This window comes from Amyelois transitella, chromosome 15 (genome assembly GCF_032362555.1).
Source record: "Amyelois transitella isolate CPQ chromosome 15, ilAmyTran1.1, whole genome shotgun sequence".
Taxonomy (NCBI): domain Eukaryota; kingdom Metazoa; phylum Arthropoda; class Insecta; order Lepidoptera; family Pyralidae; genus Amyelois; species Amyelois transitella.
The window spans coordinates 10,444,723-10,462,779 of record NC_083518.1 but is presented as its reverse complement, the minus strand read 5'-3'; the positions used below and the strand labels follow the sequence as shown (position 1 = coordinate 10,462,779).

The 18,057-nt window shown below is 36.9% G+C and overlaps 1 protein-coding gene and 1 non-coding gene across 2 annotated transcripts in view; both read right to left on the bottom strand.

Annotated features, from left to right (window-relative positions):
* LOC106137930 (uncharacterized) overlaps positions 1-18,057 on the bottom strand; it is an 87,303-nt gene that overhangs the window by 66,721 nt on the left and 2,525 nt on the right. The window lies entirely within an intron of this gene.
* Positions 16,299-16,370, bottom strand: Trnat-cgu (transfer RNA threonine (anticodon CGU)). The gene has a single exon. It is a non-coding gene; the product is annotated as a tRNA-Thr (tRNA).

Here is an 18,057-nt window from a genome sequence, read left to right as displayed (position 1 = left end):
TCGGTTCATATTTCCAAATGCACCAGCAGTAGCCAGTAGCAGCAACCCTACTCCCCGTAGTACGTATCGACCTCGTTCTCGACCGTACTCCACGTAACCAGCCCACGACGGCTACAACACCGCGATCGCTGCTCGTTCCAATTGTCAACTGATCGCGTCCGTATGTTACACTATTGTATGCGAGTGCCCTGAATTCGTACATGTTGACATCTTTTATCTGTTCCGTGGCATCAAGGTTATCCTTAATCTTATCCATGGGATCTAGCCCATCGTTTAACGGGTTTAGTGGAGCCCCTGAATTTGGGGCAGATATGTCCTTGTTTAATGCTGTACTAAATACAAACAAAGTTTGATGTTCTATAATCTTGCAAATTCTGACTCTTTGAAAAAAGTTTAGATTATAGAAGAAACACAAAACGATTCCTCTGAAATAATTAGAACAAGATCATTTATAATGCTGCTGTAAGGTATTAATAGTTTCTGCTGTAAAGAACATTCAGAACTTTGATAGTAGCTAGTCTAACAAAGATATGTGCCCCGAGAAAGTATATTTGTATGTATTTCCAGATTCGACGTAGCCTTGCTAATTATCTTCAGTTTTAACTACCAACATGTCGCACAAAAGTTCTCTGGAGATATCGCCTCCTCGTGCGTGACATTGTAACACAGATACACCGCACCACACGACAATAGATAGTAATGTTTACACTGTATTACGTTGTCACTTTATCGTATTTGTTTCATTGTTTGCGTTTGAATGGCTTGTCTCTACACGACATCTTTACAGGGATCCAGAATGTTCAGGTTTTGTACTAAACTATGTTGCATTGCAACGCTTTCTTACGTTAATCTTGTTTTGTTTCTAGCCTCTCTGTTACTACTTCCTGCTCGTTGTGTTTTATAATTAATTCTGTAGCTACTTGAATTTTTGAGCTGTGTTAGGAAATCCTAAAATTTTTGATGAATATGACTCTCAAAAATTGTCGGATTTCTCAGGTTCTAAAGCATCCGTTTGTCGGTTTTTAGTTCATTATTCTATGATTCTCATATGTAATTTAGGGACATACAATACACACATACAAACATATAATCATATCACGTCTCTTGCTGCCACGCTCAGCTGCATGGCTTATTGATGAAATTGTGATTAAAATAGTACTTACCCATAAATGAATTATCTTATTTTGCACTATTGTATTTATTCTGGAAGTCTGTCGTTTTAGGCAGGAAATTTACACCAAATAATGAATACGGTCTAATTCAATCCTTAGAATTATACATTATCACGAGTGGCCACACAGCTATTGCAAAACCACGTATGTAGCAAACGTGATTCAGAATTCTTGGCCAAACTGGTTAGACCTTTCTCTTTTGCGTTTCCTTTCACGTAGCAGTTCCTATTGGACTTAACCAATGAAAGGTGAACTTATTATACAAGGGGATATATATGTAGGCAATGTCTGTAATTTTTGATTTTTTACCTCGCCTAAAATAAATAATTACGGTGTTACAGCTAGATTGTATTAGCTAGATGGTATACTGTATTACTTCTGCATGTATTCGATCATTAAATTCAAATTCAAATTCAAAATCATGTATATTGCATGTGTTTATTTTATGAGTTTTTCTAATATTTATAGTTCCAGTATTTTGTTATAAATATTTTTGTTATAAATATACTCATGATTTCCGACTTTTCTCTTTCTGCTCTAAATTTAATTTCAATGTTCATCTAGACTGTGAGATCCGCATATTTCTAGACTGTATTAAAAAACTGGTCCATTAATTATGTGTATGTTATAACAACACTCACATTTGTTTCGTCAGTGAGGGCGACGGAATCTAGAGGTCTCGCGTGGAGTGGTGGTGTGGGTTCGTCGGCCGGCCTTAGCCTACTTGAGTGATGTGAAGGGGCCCAATCGCCCCCTCCCACTACTTTTGCTGGGAAAGTTCACATGCTGTGAAAATATTTCGCGAACACGTGGGATCCGTGCGTGTATTCATATCGTGGAAACGGTAGCATTCATATGTTGTCTTCTAAATATGAAATAGGTTTTAATTATGTAAGATCAGAAAACTACACTCCAAAAATTGTAATTGACATATTTAGCCATAATTACTAGTAAGTTTTCGTTAAGTAAAAAAAAATTGAATAGCTGATTCAACCGCTCAATTTCTCAGTCTTCCTGAGTTCTACCAAGATATGTGGGGAATAAAACTTTATGTCTAGTCTAGAAGTGCTGCCTTTGATACTTAAAGGTTAAAGCCGTGTGATTCCCGGCACCATTAGAAAAAAGAATAGGACCACTCCATCTCCTTCCCATGGATGTCTTAAAAGGTGACAAAGGGATAGGCTTATAAACTTGGTATTTTTCTTTTAGGTGACGGGCTAGCAACCTGTCACTATTTGAATCTCAATTGTATCATTCAGCCAAACAGCTGAACGTGGCCTATCAGTCTTTAAGACTGTTGGCTCTGTCTACCCCACAATGGATATAGACGTGATTGTGTGTATGTGTATGTAGGTAGAAGAGGCAGGCCAAAGAGAATCGTTAATGATGATATACGTGCGTCTTTTAAACTGAAGATGTGGTAGACCAGGAAAACTGGTGAGAAAACTATCGGAACACGGACCTTGGATCTTGAAGCAACACTGCAAAAGGTGTGGAAAGAGATAGGGACTATCGCTGAAATTCTAAGAGTTTTTGTGCTAATCACAGATAATGTGAAATGAATTTAACAGACCTAACTACATGGTTATATAAATATTGCTCATCCTACTAATATTATAAATGCGAAAGTCTGTGAGTATGTCAGTATGGATGTTTGTTAATCTTTCACGCAAAAACTACTGAACCGATTACGATGAAATTTGGTATGTAGGTAGACCTGAAGACCCAGAATAACATATAGGCTACTTTTTATCCCGGAGTTCCCGCGGGATTGATTCACAGCGTACGAAGTCGCGGGCAGCCTCTACTTGTTTATATTGCTTAATTTCACATATGCAGAAATTTTTGCACATTTAACATACCCTTTTCTATTCCTGTTACTATATCTTTTTTCACATCACAACATTCCCTTATCACGCTGTTCCTTATCTATTTATATAATTTCTTCAGATTCAAATTAACTCCTTAACTGTTTATTCACTTTTTTGAAGCCATATCCCAAATTATATTTAATTGGCACTTCGATAACAGCGAAAATTCCAATATTATACGTGGTTGGTCATAAATTATCCGAAAAACCCCGCCAGCTATGTGACCATTATACGGTATAACAATGTTTGATCAATTTAATTAATTAGCTAATTTATCTCTTGTTTCTGGGTTGAAGTACATGTACAATATTACTACACTTACAAGAATTTCATGTAATGAATCAACGTTTTATTAGGTATAAAGCGGTGTTAATTAATTAGTCTAGATCATCGCCTTAATTAATTCCTTTACTGAGGCCAAAGTATGAAGTCCCACTTACAGTTTCAACATGCGTTGCGTTTGCGTCACTGGAAACCATACTCTTTATAGCGTCAGTTTTAATCAAATCCTGTGAAGATACCTCCTCGCTGCATTAATCACATTGAGAAGCTTTTGAGAAAACGGCTCGTTTGTTTTCAAATACGGCTTGTATGTTTACTTTCCTTTATAAAATTGTCAAAATTTTCATTCCACTGAATGTCAGCCATTAAAATAAACTATCATAGACATTCGAATTTTATGAAACTCATATCAGTGCTTAATGTGCAGTAAAATCAAGACATAAGCTGTGTACATGCAAGTGATTTAAAAAAAACTCATGAGTCACAGTTTTATAGCACAGACAAATATGGAATTGTCATAGAAATTGTACGCAGCATTATAATGTGTCCGGTCCAATGACTGAAGTTAAACATCCATTTCGAATTCCAAGTCCGCGTCTCCAGGACAAAGCATTTGGCCTTGCATGCCAGCATTTTTTCCTCAAACCTATCACCCGAGCCTAAAGACTAGAACTCACTTGGGAACAGACCGAGGACAAAAACACGCGACCTTCTGACCTATTCTGAAAATACTATTAATGAACGAACAGTAATACTTCCGCAAAGTGACACTTGATCACGGTCTGGTAACATTTTAGTTTTTATAAAAATTGCTTTTGTAATTAACTTTCAAGAATAAAATGAACGAGTTATATCGATTATCGAACCAACCCGTATTCTGCGGCTGAGTAAGTACCATTGTCCTTAAACGAACCGCAAGAAATTCTCTGAAAGTATAAATAGGTGGTTGATATTGTAGGAAAGAAGCGATGAACATGGATGATGAATCGAAACACTCTTTCTGCAATAAAATTATTCGGCGGATCAAATAAAAAAATCAATAAGCTGAAAACGATAACACAAAGAGCAGCAATTAGCATAAAAGAGCATTACACACTTGTGAACAAGAGGCTTTACATCGAGCGGCAGTGCAAAATGGAGGAAATGATTTAACGGCATGCAAATGTTGCCTGGCTGAGTCGAGGCATGGTGTGACTCACGGTCTGACCTTGGCAAACACAAAGAGTACTATTGTGCGGGACAACAACAGTATTGTATGTTTGCAATGATGATAAAAGTATACCTAAATGGGCGGCGGAGTTACGTTGTGAATTTTAATTTTACACGTGTGGTTGGAAACAATATTGAGCATTCTGAACTTGTTATTTTTGCAATCGCAGTTTTTTGTTGGGCGTTCATAGTTTTGTATTGACAGTAATCTTGCTTCGCTAACTAGCACAATGATATCGGGTTAAGTAAAAAAGGGAAGTGAATTAAATTTATAAACGAACATGGTCACCTATCTGTTAAGAGCTAGACACAGAAATAACTTAAATGTGTGCTTCTATCATACTGAAGTTATGATTTTTTGAATTCTGATCAAGGACTTTACAGTTTAAATAAGGCAAAACAGCATCAGCACAATAAATGCATTTGCATTGTAAATATGAGGTCGTGAAATGTCACAGTGGCCTAAGCTATTTAAGATTATTTTTAAGATACTAACTTTAAAAATACTTGGTTATGTCTGAGATCATCTCAGTTTATTACCTGGTATCACTGAAGTGAAAATTAATCTATTTAAGACGTCCTTTAATATGAAGCGACTCGGGTCTACTAAAAAGTAATTAGTTAATTACATAACCCATACTGAATCATGGTAACAATCGAATGTATGCATATTATATTAACAGTAGTTACTACTTGGGCAATGCACTGATAAATAAAATTACAACATGTTCCTATAGACCAAAATAATAAGTAAATTTTTGACTGAACATGATTGACACGTAGTTTGATAATTCTAGACAAGAAAATAACAACACTTGTTATGTAATATAACTTGACCTTGACGTTGGCGAATTTGCTGTTGTACAAATAGCAACAGATAATATACTGTTTGACAACATTAAAATGGCAATATTATGAAAAATATACATATTTAAAGTTAGTGAATTCATTCAAATACAATAGCATTCTTATTCAACTATATTTTCCTTTATTCATTAACTCGTATTTCCGATGACATATATGATACATGGTTTAAAAGGACGCAAAAGCAAATAATTCTCTCTAATTGTAATTTTGGGTTAATGCGGATGTAAGGTTTCGTAAGTCAAATTATAAGTCAAGTCAGATCACACATCTATTTCTACAGACTTCCGAGGTGATCAGTAAACTACTCTTTGAATCCTGGTCACGACGCAACTAAATGAAATGGACGGCGCACGTAACTTTTGATTTCAGCTTCTATTGTCGATTCAGATAATAACTCATCCATATTCACAACAAAGCGTCTAGTAACATCTAAATGTACGGGCACGCCTTTTTAGATTGCCATTTCTTGTAATGCCATTATTTAGAAGTTATTTTTGTTGCCATATTGCATAGTAGCTTATCCTAGGGGTTTCTTGTTTAAGTGGTGATTTCCAAGATTTCTTTCCTTATTGTAGAGGTAGTTATTTGTATATCAATAAAGTATTCAGCTTATTCGATTCTGTGGTTTTTGGGGTTGTCAATATTATCTTTTCCTTTATATTGCTGATACAAATTATGCGTCTATCACCCAATCTGCTCTATTGCATGAGCTGCGACAGTTTCAATTAGTATTACGTGTTCCAGTAGCGAGCATGAAGGCATATCAAACTTGCGCATGCACATAGCGGAATGAATTGTGAATTACTGGCACATAAGTGCAGTGATTGTGAGCTCAAGGTGACTTTGACACATGCGATCGTATAAATTTAAAGAAATAAGAAGACCTTCGGGTAGGAATGATTTAAAATATTGCATCAATCAATGAGATCAAAATAGTTATACTATTCAGTACATCACAACACAATGTCCGTATGGAAACAACGAGTAAACGATGTCAGCCAACAAAAAATACTCGTAACAACAAAAAGACTGAAAATCCTTGATGTCACTATGTAAATGTAACAAAGCATCCATCAGGGAATTCAGCATTCACATGAAAAAGCAATTTAGCAATTACTTTCCTTAATCACATGAATATGTAAAGATAGCGTGGCACTTTTATTTTCGTCTAACTACTTGACTGCTCACGTGAATTACAATGCAAGGTTATTTCCCGCCTCGATTTCGGCGAATTCTAAGTGTTGACATTAATTGATATCCGAACTTGTTTATCATGCAGCACTTAAACAGAAATGTAGTACATATATACAATATACAGCAATAAAATCATCCGAAATTATTGAAGCATTTTGTTAGAAATATTAACTGTCCATATATAAGTATATTTTGTAGAATAATGAAATTATTAAGCTCTCTCATTTTTATTCAATCTCAATCATATTTAATTATTCAGGACTTTGTTGCAATTGTCTTGTGGTCTTTTCTTCTATTAATGTATATTACAGATACTAACAGCTTATTAATGTTAGACAGTTTCTTGAACATTGTAAATAGTTCGTGTTGTCAAGTTTCAATCATCGTAAGAAACACCGATACAATCTCATTCCATTTCTCGATTTCATCCCTCGCAATGCCTCGCGGAGCGGAGAAATCGAGTGCGATAAGGTCGGGATCACGTTGCGATGATGCAACATCGATATCGATGGAATGCAATTATACACCGTGACGAACCTTATCGCTCACCTCGGCAGTGACATTGCGCAGCCTTGGCCGCCAAGCCACGCCGTGATGCCATGGAGAAATTCTTTTGTTTTAAAAACGATCACTCTGCGGCACGTCGACTTGATATTGTTAATGCTCTCTTTGAAACTTTGATGGGGAACAATAAAAGAAACGTTTTTGAAATTGAATTTTTATTCTATTTCGGCATAAAAATCATTTGCTAGACATAAAGGAACGGGCCAGTAGATGTGAAAATGAATTTGTTAAAAGAATATTGATGCGAATAAGGCACTGAGCAAATATTAGTAGGAATCATTGACAATCAAGTCAAGAGTATAGGTGGAAAATTATTTATTTATAAATGTATTTAAGAACAACGAGGAAAAAAATAGAGCTTAAACTGAAAATAAATTCAGTACACGGACACTACTTATTTCTAAAGAATTCTTCCAGTAGGTTCTCGACAAGGAAATGTAAAGAAAGGCATTATCTTCTTGTGTCGTGTTGAGTTCTATAATTTCGAAACTTCACCGAATATTACTATAAGGAATTCCAAAAGGGCTATCAAAGTAGCCTAGCAGTACCTATGTTAAAGCAATTGGCAGTCTGGAGGCGAACCACAGCCTTCATTAGGACGTGAAGACATTACAAACTGTATATTGGCATTCCCCCACCGTCTGGGTCGATTATCATTGTAAATTCTGCGGGTGGGCACACGAGACGCTTTCATACAAGTTTTAACTAAGGTTATAAAACATTTTTGATAAGGAAAACTATGGAGTTAGGTCACATTAGGCATCTTTTGAAATCAAATTTTATTTATTTTAAGTTTAGAATCAGTTATATCCTTTAATTCTAATTAGAGCTTCTTGGTTTTAGTGAAATGCATGCAAGAACCATCAGTTACTTTAATCTCAGTATCATAAGATTAAATTTCGAGTGCGAATACTATTCTATTGACAGATTTGAAGAAATGCGAACCACATGTCTTAGGTCAAAGTTAATGGTCGTTTCTCAGTCTCCACGTTAAACGAACAGATTGAAGGTTGTAGAAAACCACAAGATCAGCCCAACTGAATCCCGTCTGCATCAGAGAGCGTTGACAGAATGCAAATAGAGTGTGGAGTGTCCTCGACTCACACTGTTCGGATAGAATAACAATTCGGTGTATAAACGTGCCTTGCCAAGCGAACTCTTAGCAGATTCGTAGTGAATCCGAAACGAGGGCCTACTGGCGTCACTCGGCTCGGCTGTTTATAATGGAATGTCAAAAACCGTTAAAGTTATTATAATATTGAAGCTTGAATTTATTATACCTGTTCTAACTCCTATACTAGCATGAGATTTGTTTTTACTTTTCGTGCCTTGAAATAATACGCATGGTATTATTATGAACATTTGACTATTATTGGCGATCGAGTTTAAAATGAAACTTGAAAACTATAAATAGGTACAACAGTAATTGAGTTTCGTAAATCACCTCGCGTCTCCCTTAAGTTATGAATGTGGCTGAAGCGAAACAAGTATGCAGGGGACTGTGGTAAAAGGAATAAAGTAAGCACTGCCTTTAGGGTTACAGACATAATTTTATATCACATTTTGACTTTAAACATCACAAAGAAGGAAGGAAAGATTGTCTTTGAAAATTTTAGTGAGCTACGGAAATTCCGCGATATTTCCCAGCGCCCCAATCGGCCATAAAACTTTATCGTCGACATTGAACTTGTCGCCTTATCGCCGATCAGAAAACAATATGGTTAGGATATACCTAGCACTTCAATCATGGGTTGGAAAATGCGACGCAATTAACATCATAAGGTCTGTTGCGCAATGGAAGTTTTGCATTGATTTCTAGTACTACATTACAAATTAATTACATATTAATAGAATTTCTTAGCAATATACATGCGGTAACAGTTGGCCACATAACAAGTTAACCACCACTTAAGGGTTGTAAGTACATACATACATACATATGGTCACGTCTATATCCCTTGTGGGACAGAGCCAACAGTTTTGAAAAGACTGATAGGCCACGCTCAGCTATTAGGCTTAATGATAGAATTGAGATTCAAATAGCGACAGTTTACTAGCCCATCGCCTAAAAAAGAATCCAAAGTTTGTAAGCCTACCCCTTAGTCGCCTTTTACGACATCCATGGGAAAGAGATGGAGTGGTCCTATTCTTTTTTGTACTGGAGCCGGGAACCACACGGCTGTAAGTTGTAAGTCCTTTATATATTTGTCTTTCTCATAGAATTGAGGATGAAAATCTCCATACATACATACATAAAATCACGCCGGAGGGGTAGGCAGAGACTACCTCTTTCCACTTGCCACGATCTCTGCATATTTCCTTCGCTTCATCCACATTCATAACTCTCTTCATGCAAGCTCGGTGGTTTCGGGTACTTATCTTTGTATTTTACCTTTTCATTTGAAAATCTACAAATGTTAAAAATCTGAAATGTGATGTAATTCTACACAATGTTAATAGATATTTACATCACAATATAGAGGGACATTTGATAGTGGGTGTGAAGATAGAATACCGTTAGCATCGTCCTCCTAAACACGTTTTAAATCGTTGTAAGATGAGAGTTAAAAGACAGTACTAACTGAAAACATGTGCCGTGTGCCAAATAAGCAAACCTCTGAAAACGGCTTGATTTTGCCTGCAAATAAGTACTTACAATTATAGACAAACAAGGCGGTGACGAATAACAAGGCATGGTATTTAAATTACCTAAGTTAGATCTAAGCATGTCTTAATTTGCGTGTACTCGGTGTACCGCTTTGACATTTCTTCAATGTTCGATTTTCGGCATCCCTATTTTTATGACCTATGGGCCTACATATCATGACTAGCGGACGTATTAGGTAAAATTGTGAACAAGACAAGACGATACTTGTCGATTCACGAGTCACTAGGAACTGTGAAGGGCCAAAAGCCAATAAAACAGCGTTAATTCCATCACGTTCCATTTTTTCCACATGGACGGTTCGTTTCGCGCGGCTGGAGTGCCGGCACGTGGAGTTATCGCAGTTATGCAAACGCGGACAAGGTCGCTGCTATCACTGCAAAGAATGCAGGCATTAGGTGTTGGTGTTGCTTCATTTTCGAGTCGTAATTTGAGACCAGCGTGGCTCATATGTGGTCCATGACGCATGCTGAGCGAAGGATAGTGATGCGTGCTTTTGTCTAATAATTGATAAATAATTAAGACACCACAGGGTGGAGAAAAGAACTTGAAAGCCGCGGGGCTTTTAAAATTAGTTGCAGATTTAGAGTAATTTTCAAAACGCAGCATAGAGATTGAAGAAATCATATTAGAAGTTATTATGAGTATATTTATGAGGAGAGGTTTATACGTATTGACGTCCGATGAAAATGCTGCAGTGTAGTTTGTTCCGCCGCTTCTTCTACACATGCGCTTTGGAAGCGGTAGTAGTTATAATTAGATTTAAGTGATGTGACGTCAATAAGTGATACCTTGTATCCAATTTTGAAAATAAATCTATTCTATTGTATAAATACTGTTACAGTTGGTTTATCTTATAATATAACACTTGTCATCATGTTTGCTTATGATCTGTATAACTGTATCACCGTATTAATAAAACATACGCCTTTAGAAAAATCGGCAGATGTAACGCAAATTAACATATCTTGGACCATAGGGACAATCATCAGGGAAAACAATCAGAAAATATGGCAATCGAACAAAAGGACTAGCGTATCAATTCTTAAGCCGCGAAAGTCAAAACTTTAAAACAATTTTACTCTCCAGTAACAAATATTCTGTAGTGAATATATGTCACTATGTTACTGATACTAATTACGTTAAAGACGATATAGGTCTCAATCTCAACCTTGGCACGCGTGCCAGAGAAGCCGGATGCAGTCCGCCGCTACATGATGCAATGCTGAGATGTGATGCAAGACTTCAGGAAACGTGCCGCGACCAGTAATCCGGTCAGATATTTACAAACACAAAGATTTTTTATGAATCTGTACCGATTAATCGTGCTGTTAAGTTTATTAGAAGGAGAAATATAAAGCTTTTAGATGACATTTTGATCATCGAATTTGAAACTACATGAAATCTATTCAAATAATAGTCGTGCGAGGTTGATATAAGCAGTATGCATTGAAGAATCGAGAATTGGACCACATCATTTCTTCCTGTGGATTTTGCATAGCATAGCAAAAAGAAAATAATTTACAACTAGAAGTAAGCATCTGGTGCTGACTGCTGAATACCTTCTGAATAATGAATTTTGGTTGTTTTGTCGACGACGGTCGAAAAAGTTTGCTTTATATTCCGCAATTGGAACTTGTTTCAAATGCTTCCAAAAACAAGAACTGAAGTATATCACGTGACAACTTGGAAGTAACTTTCAAATCACGTGAGTCAAAATCGTGACCAAGATCTTCTGGGAACCGAATCCGTAAAAAGTATAAAACAGCAATGTTGAAATATATCTACCCGCCCGGAAGCCAACGATTTTCCACAAATAGAAGGCGAACTTGCAGGAACAAGAGGTATTTTATTGAAAAACGTGCACGCGATAAATTAAATAAAAGGTATAGGATAAAAGGCGACTAAAGGATAGACTTACAAACTTGGGATTCTTTTTTAGGCGATGGGTTAGGAACCTGTCCCTATTTGAATCTCAATTCTATCATTAAGCCAAATAGCTAAACGTGGCCAAAAGGAATATAGACGTGACCATATTTATGTATGTAATATTTAAAAGGAGACATAAAGTAACAACATAAATACAAAAACATATTTGTTAACCAAGGAAGGAAAACGATGAAATTTATGAAACAACTAATAGAACTCGTTTTGATGAAATTATTTGTATTTTTCCACTACATTAATGCCCGGTGTTAATTTTGAACATAATTTAAAATTATCAGGTTACAAGAGGTTTCGAAGAAGGTATCACCCCCACCATAATCATCAAACAAACCCGATAAATTTAATATCCCCAAAATAAACAATACAGATTTGTTAATTTCATTACAAGTAGAAAATAGTCGAAACGCCATGTTCGAGGAAATCTTGCAAGCGTTAACTCAAGGTGAGGTGCATTGTACTACGATTGTAGCGGGGGAGCCAGGACGAGGGGAGAGGCGGGAAGCTGCGCAGACGCCGGCCGACGACCCGGCCACTGACCGCAGGGCGTGCCCTTCGCCACGGGCCATGGAAGTCTAAAAGATCCTATTAGAAAGTTCGATGAGATGATAAATTCACTGATATCTGATTTCGTAAGGGCATGACATTACAGATCGAAATTTAATGATGCGCTTTAGAATGATACTCAAATCGATATAGGCCAGGACATTTGGTCATATCGCTTTATATTGCATTTGGTACTAACAATGTTGCAAAATATATATACGGGACAACTGTTTTCCATTATCAAGCTTATTAAGGTGACTTCTGGGACTCAAATTTTCGTCTCCAAGAAAATGTATTTCCAGCGTAGACTTAACCAATGACTACAGGGCTTCTAACTCCATTGTAGTGCGGTCAAGTTCGTGACTTGCATATAATGAGGTATGTGACGTGAGCGGTAACGGCGGGATACCACGAACAACGAGAAGATATAACAATTTGTGGTTTGATGTGGAATTACTCTTTGTAGTATTGTTACTCTAAATCACCGAAGTTAAATTAGTAAAATTAAGGTGCTCAAGCGACATAAATTGTATTTTTTCCCAAATAATCGTCTATTCTATTAGGCTAATCCTCTGCCTTTTTCTTTATCGCTCTTTGTGCTTTCAATTTCTAAAGAGTTCAAGATTACTTAGAGTGTAATTTTGAGGAATGTCAAACCCAAACGCAAGCTTTATTCCGACAACAGCTCTCACAATTCGCTTCCTGCTCATTTTGACACTTTAGTAAACACCAGAAAATAACTTGGCATAAGCCGGTCGTCAATCGTTCATTTCCTTCGACACGTGGCCAATAAGATCAGCAATATCTCATGTTACAACTGCACTGCTGAATCACGTACCGCAAATAACCGCACTAAACATGCCAATTCCTTTCTTGTTCTTACATGTAAGGAAAGATAGGGATAGCGTATTAATTAGGACGTAGGTAAATTCTTAAAAGGGTTAAGCCAATGACGTAGATTTTCATTCAGGTGCATTTGCGTCATTACGAGAAGAGCGTTACCCTAATACGGTCACGTACGCAGCGGGATCGTGCCAACATTATGTGATATAATTTCTTTTGACGTTATCGACAGTCAAGAACGCAATATCAACTGTGTTATCTCATAGTCTTTTTATATCATCGATCTAAATATAATCCACTTGATTGATGGGTGTGTTATCGCAGATGTGCAAATAACAAGTTCGGCGAACAGCGATATGGGTATTGATAAAGCTATAGGTATACGTTGATGACATTATGACGGTTAGGATACTGTGCTGTCAGCAAACATAAAGTAACATGACGATCCAACGAAATAAACTTTAACAGAGCTGATCATCAACATTAAACATGTATGTTAGCCCACACGTCCAAATAGCCGATGAGTCACTTGACATGCCAGATGCAGTCGATACTATTTCCATCTGATTTATCACATTCGTGTTAACCAAATTCAAGGGGGGGACTGTATATTTTGGAGTATCTGGATGTGTGGTGCATGTACGGTTGGTATCAGGTCAGAAATAGATTGGAATGGAGCCAAGTGTGCGCGGAAACGGATATGACGTGCCGGATGGTTGTATTATCAACGGGCAATGAGCGTGTGCTAATAGGGCTTTCGGGCACAAGAATAGAATTATCAGGCATACAGCATCTGACTGAGCTACCGTTTTAGTCTTTTATAAAGTAATAACAGTTGTTTGGTTTAACTGCCAGTTCTGTACAGGCCATGCGTCAATGGTTATTTTTATTGATCTTAAGTTAAACATTTAGAGATACAGATAGGCATGTCTATGTATAAGACAGTTTGCGTGTTTTAGTTATGTTGGCTGTTCTGGAGAATTATGACCATGATATTGAAGAAAATATCAGATTCATGAGAGATGCATCCCACATTGTTAAACATTGCGGTATTTATAATTTTGAATTTTTTTAATGTTTTTATGTAAATATAAAAGATATTTTGTCTTTAGACCCACTAAACTCGCTTAAAGTGACACCTGTCATAGGACACTGCGCGTGCGCGTGCGCGTGCGCATAGTTAAACATCTGAATCAAACCATCATAAAGCTTTTGATCAGACAGGGGCAAACAGTACTGGCAACCCTACACTTTACAAACCGATGATAATCGGTATTTGTCACAACTAAATAAATCTCAATAACAACGCCTGAACTGGAACAGTACGTCGTTGTGGTGATACAAACAGACGCACAACCGGCTGTAAATGTGAATTGATAAGTCGAAATGTGTCGAGCACGTTCAGTGTGGAATATTGATAAACGGGCGCAGCTGATAAGTACCGTCTACTTGTAGACATCTGAATTAAATACATATAAACAAACGTTCTTTGTGGTTTCCGGCACTAGAATAGAACCACTCCATATCTTGCTTTCGACTTTTTGTCTATATTTTACTGCGCAACTTCAACACGCACTTTGGCAGTATTTATATACTTTACTAGCTTTCGCCCGCGACTCCATCCGCATGAAATCGTACCCCATGTCCTACTCCGTACATTTCGTGGAGATCCGAGCAGTTTTGACGTGAAACACGGACAAACAAACACACTTTCACGTTTATACTGTTAGTATTGATACTTAAGTTCTTACGACGTTCACTTAAGTTCATGTGCGATTACGAATTAAAAAATGTAACTTCAGCTATAGGTCGCGCGGTGGTTAAAGAACGCTCGGCAAAAATAGTGGGGGCAATCGGCGCATGTGTACATTCGCGCTCAAAAATGCTAAGGGAAATGTTTTTTTTTATTTATTTAATACTAGCTGTTGTCCCGCAATTTCGCCCGCGTGATTTTCCAAAAAAAAAGTAGCCTATGTTTTAACTCAGTTATTTAATTATATCCATATCTTATAATATTAGTATGGATTTTGTGCCTTATAAATACTTATAATCCCTACTTATATTATAAATGCGAAAGTGTGTATCCCTACTTATATTATAAATGCAAAAGTGTGTATGTGTAAATTTTATTTTATGGCATTTGTTCCCATTACGACTTACTATTAATACGATAAAACAATCTGTACGCAACAGTACCCAAGAGACACGGGACGCGCGAACTCAACGCGGGAAGTAAAGAGTGACTAATCCACCAATACGTGTCGCCGTCGGCGCACACCCGCCCCCCCTCTCTCCTCGTCGCACCTAATAGACCTAAAATTTGATCACTGCGCATGCCCCTTCTACTTTTGCCGAGCGTTCTTAAACCACCGCGCGACCTATATAACACGCCTAAACATGCCAAGGCGAGCAAAAACCGCACCGTTAAGTACCTGCCGTGAAAACGGACGGTTTTTTTTCAAAACATCCAACTTACCGTTATATTACCGGTATACCGTTACGCGCCCGAGCCCCGCGTGGGGTCGGCCTTCGCCCCTCATCTACAAGGGAACCCTGAGAAGGCACCGTTAGGTTATTAGCAGGGAACACCTTTTTTTGTGTGGGTGAAGTGATAAAAAATGTGTAAGTAGGTACTTACGGGATTTTTATGATATCTTTTATATCTTATCATAGATATATTATATTATAGTAACAAAGTACAGAAATTTCTGTATTCTGTGATAGCGCATCTTGCGGTGTGGTTATTTTAATAAGTATCTATAAAACTTAAGGATGATTTTGAATGATACTTTAAAAAAGTTTAAAACCATTTCAAAATAGCACTTGGTTTTTGGGTAAAATCGTTTAGCCATCAAAAACATCTTGTAAAATAAACTCAAGTCTCGCAGCTCAGTCTTTCTACCGTAAAACTTGTGAGATCCATGTTATACCAAGTCGGTTAATCTATTTAGTCTCTACTTAAAGGACCTTCTGCCTTAAGTTATTATCATGCCAATATTAAAAATAATACAAACAAAAAAGTGTAGATCACCTAAAACAGTAATTTATGTTATCCCCGTAAAAAGTAGTAAAATGTTAATGATAACTAAGTCTACAAAATAATATGTATTAAAAATGGAATAAAATATATAATGAAATTAATGCCTCCTGTGAGGATTGAACTCACGACCCCTGGTTTACGAGACCAGTGCTCTACCACTGAGCTAAAGAGGCGATGCGGACGACCGCGAAATTAGCTTGCAGGTTCTATAGTATTATCTATGTATGTACGAGTATGTATAGTGTAGAAAAGTTGATAACTCGTAAACTTCTTTGCTTCTTTGACATCTAACATAGAATAAGTTCTTTTTTAACTTATTTTATTGAATAGCAAGTAAATTTATTCATTTTGGGAATTAGTTATTAAAATTAACCTTCTTATACATACATAAAAACACTGCTTTTTCCCGGAGGGGCAGGCAGAGACTATATCTTTCCACTTGCCACGATCTCGACATACTTCCTTCGCTTCATCCACATACATAACTCTCTAAGTAACAATTAGAATAAGATGTTTCCAGAGTTGACCACATAAAAATAACTATTTTTACGGCAATTAAACAATAATTAATGACGTCGTTTAAAATAAACCACGATTATGGTGTGACTTTGAATTATAGCAATTATATTCGCCAATTAGCTTTGACGTCACGACCCACGTGAGACAATTATACATTAGTTGTGGTGCATAGAACACAACAATAAATAAGTATTTCAAAATATAATATTTAAAACTATTTTATTTTGAAATACTTACTTTATGAAATAACTCCAAAAAGAATCGCATTAAAACATTAAAGTTGTATTTTATGTTTTAAATACCTGTAAATATATTCGTACGAAACTATTAAACCGATGTCATCTTTGACATCGGTTTTGACAAGTTCAGCGTAGATATCTCCAAAGCATTCGACATTGTTTAGTTCAAAGTTCTCTTCTGAAAGTAGTGCTTACAAAGCCTTTCCTTTCGGCTCTTTGTATAGCTTTACCATTTCATATAGACCATCATAAAAAAATACTTTTATGGGCATTTGATGGACGTTACATGAACATTCGAGTGGGAGTTCCACAGGGGTTTGTGATGTGTCTAACACTATTCTTTCTGAACATTTCTGAATGATGCGTGACATATTAGAAAGGATTAAAAATATTTCTAGATGATCCAACCAGCAGTTCATAACATCGTTCTTAAATTGAACACGACTTATAAAAGTAAGCAACCTGACACTGGTACATAATATATTTAACATACAATAGTTTTAAAAGAAGTTTATTTACATGAAGTGTATTAGTGTTCACGTTTACAACTACAAGATGTTACCAGAGACTATGCCCCCTTTAAGAATAAAGCGTGACGATTTGTTACTGTGCAGGTAAGTAGGTAGATACATACATACATATGGTCACGTCTATATCCCTTGCGGGGTAGACAGAGCCAACAGTCTTGAAAAGACTGAATGGCCACGTTCAGCTATTAGGCTTAGTGATAGAATTGAGATTCAAATAGTGACAGGTTGCTAGCCCATTACCTTAAAAAGAATCCCAAGTTTGTAAGTCTATACCTTAATCGCCTTTTACGACATCCATGGGAATGAGATAGAGTGGTCCTATTCTTTTTTGTATTGGTGCCGGGAACCACACGGCAACAGGCAGTAACCATAGGCAGTTGCAGGTAAGTAACCGAAGAAATGCTATCCGTCACGAAAGAAGATGCTTGCTAATGATCGCAGACTGGGTAGATCAAAGGTAATGGAAAGGGGGGAGTAGATAAGCCGATCTCAGGCCCCGATGCTTACTGGCAGTGATTGCAACTGGTAACACGACAAGATGAGAAGGAGAGAGGGAGAGATATTTCTTATTG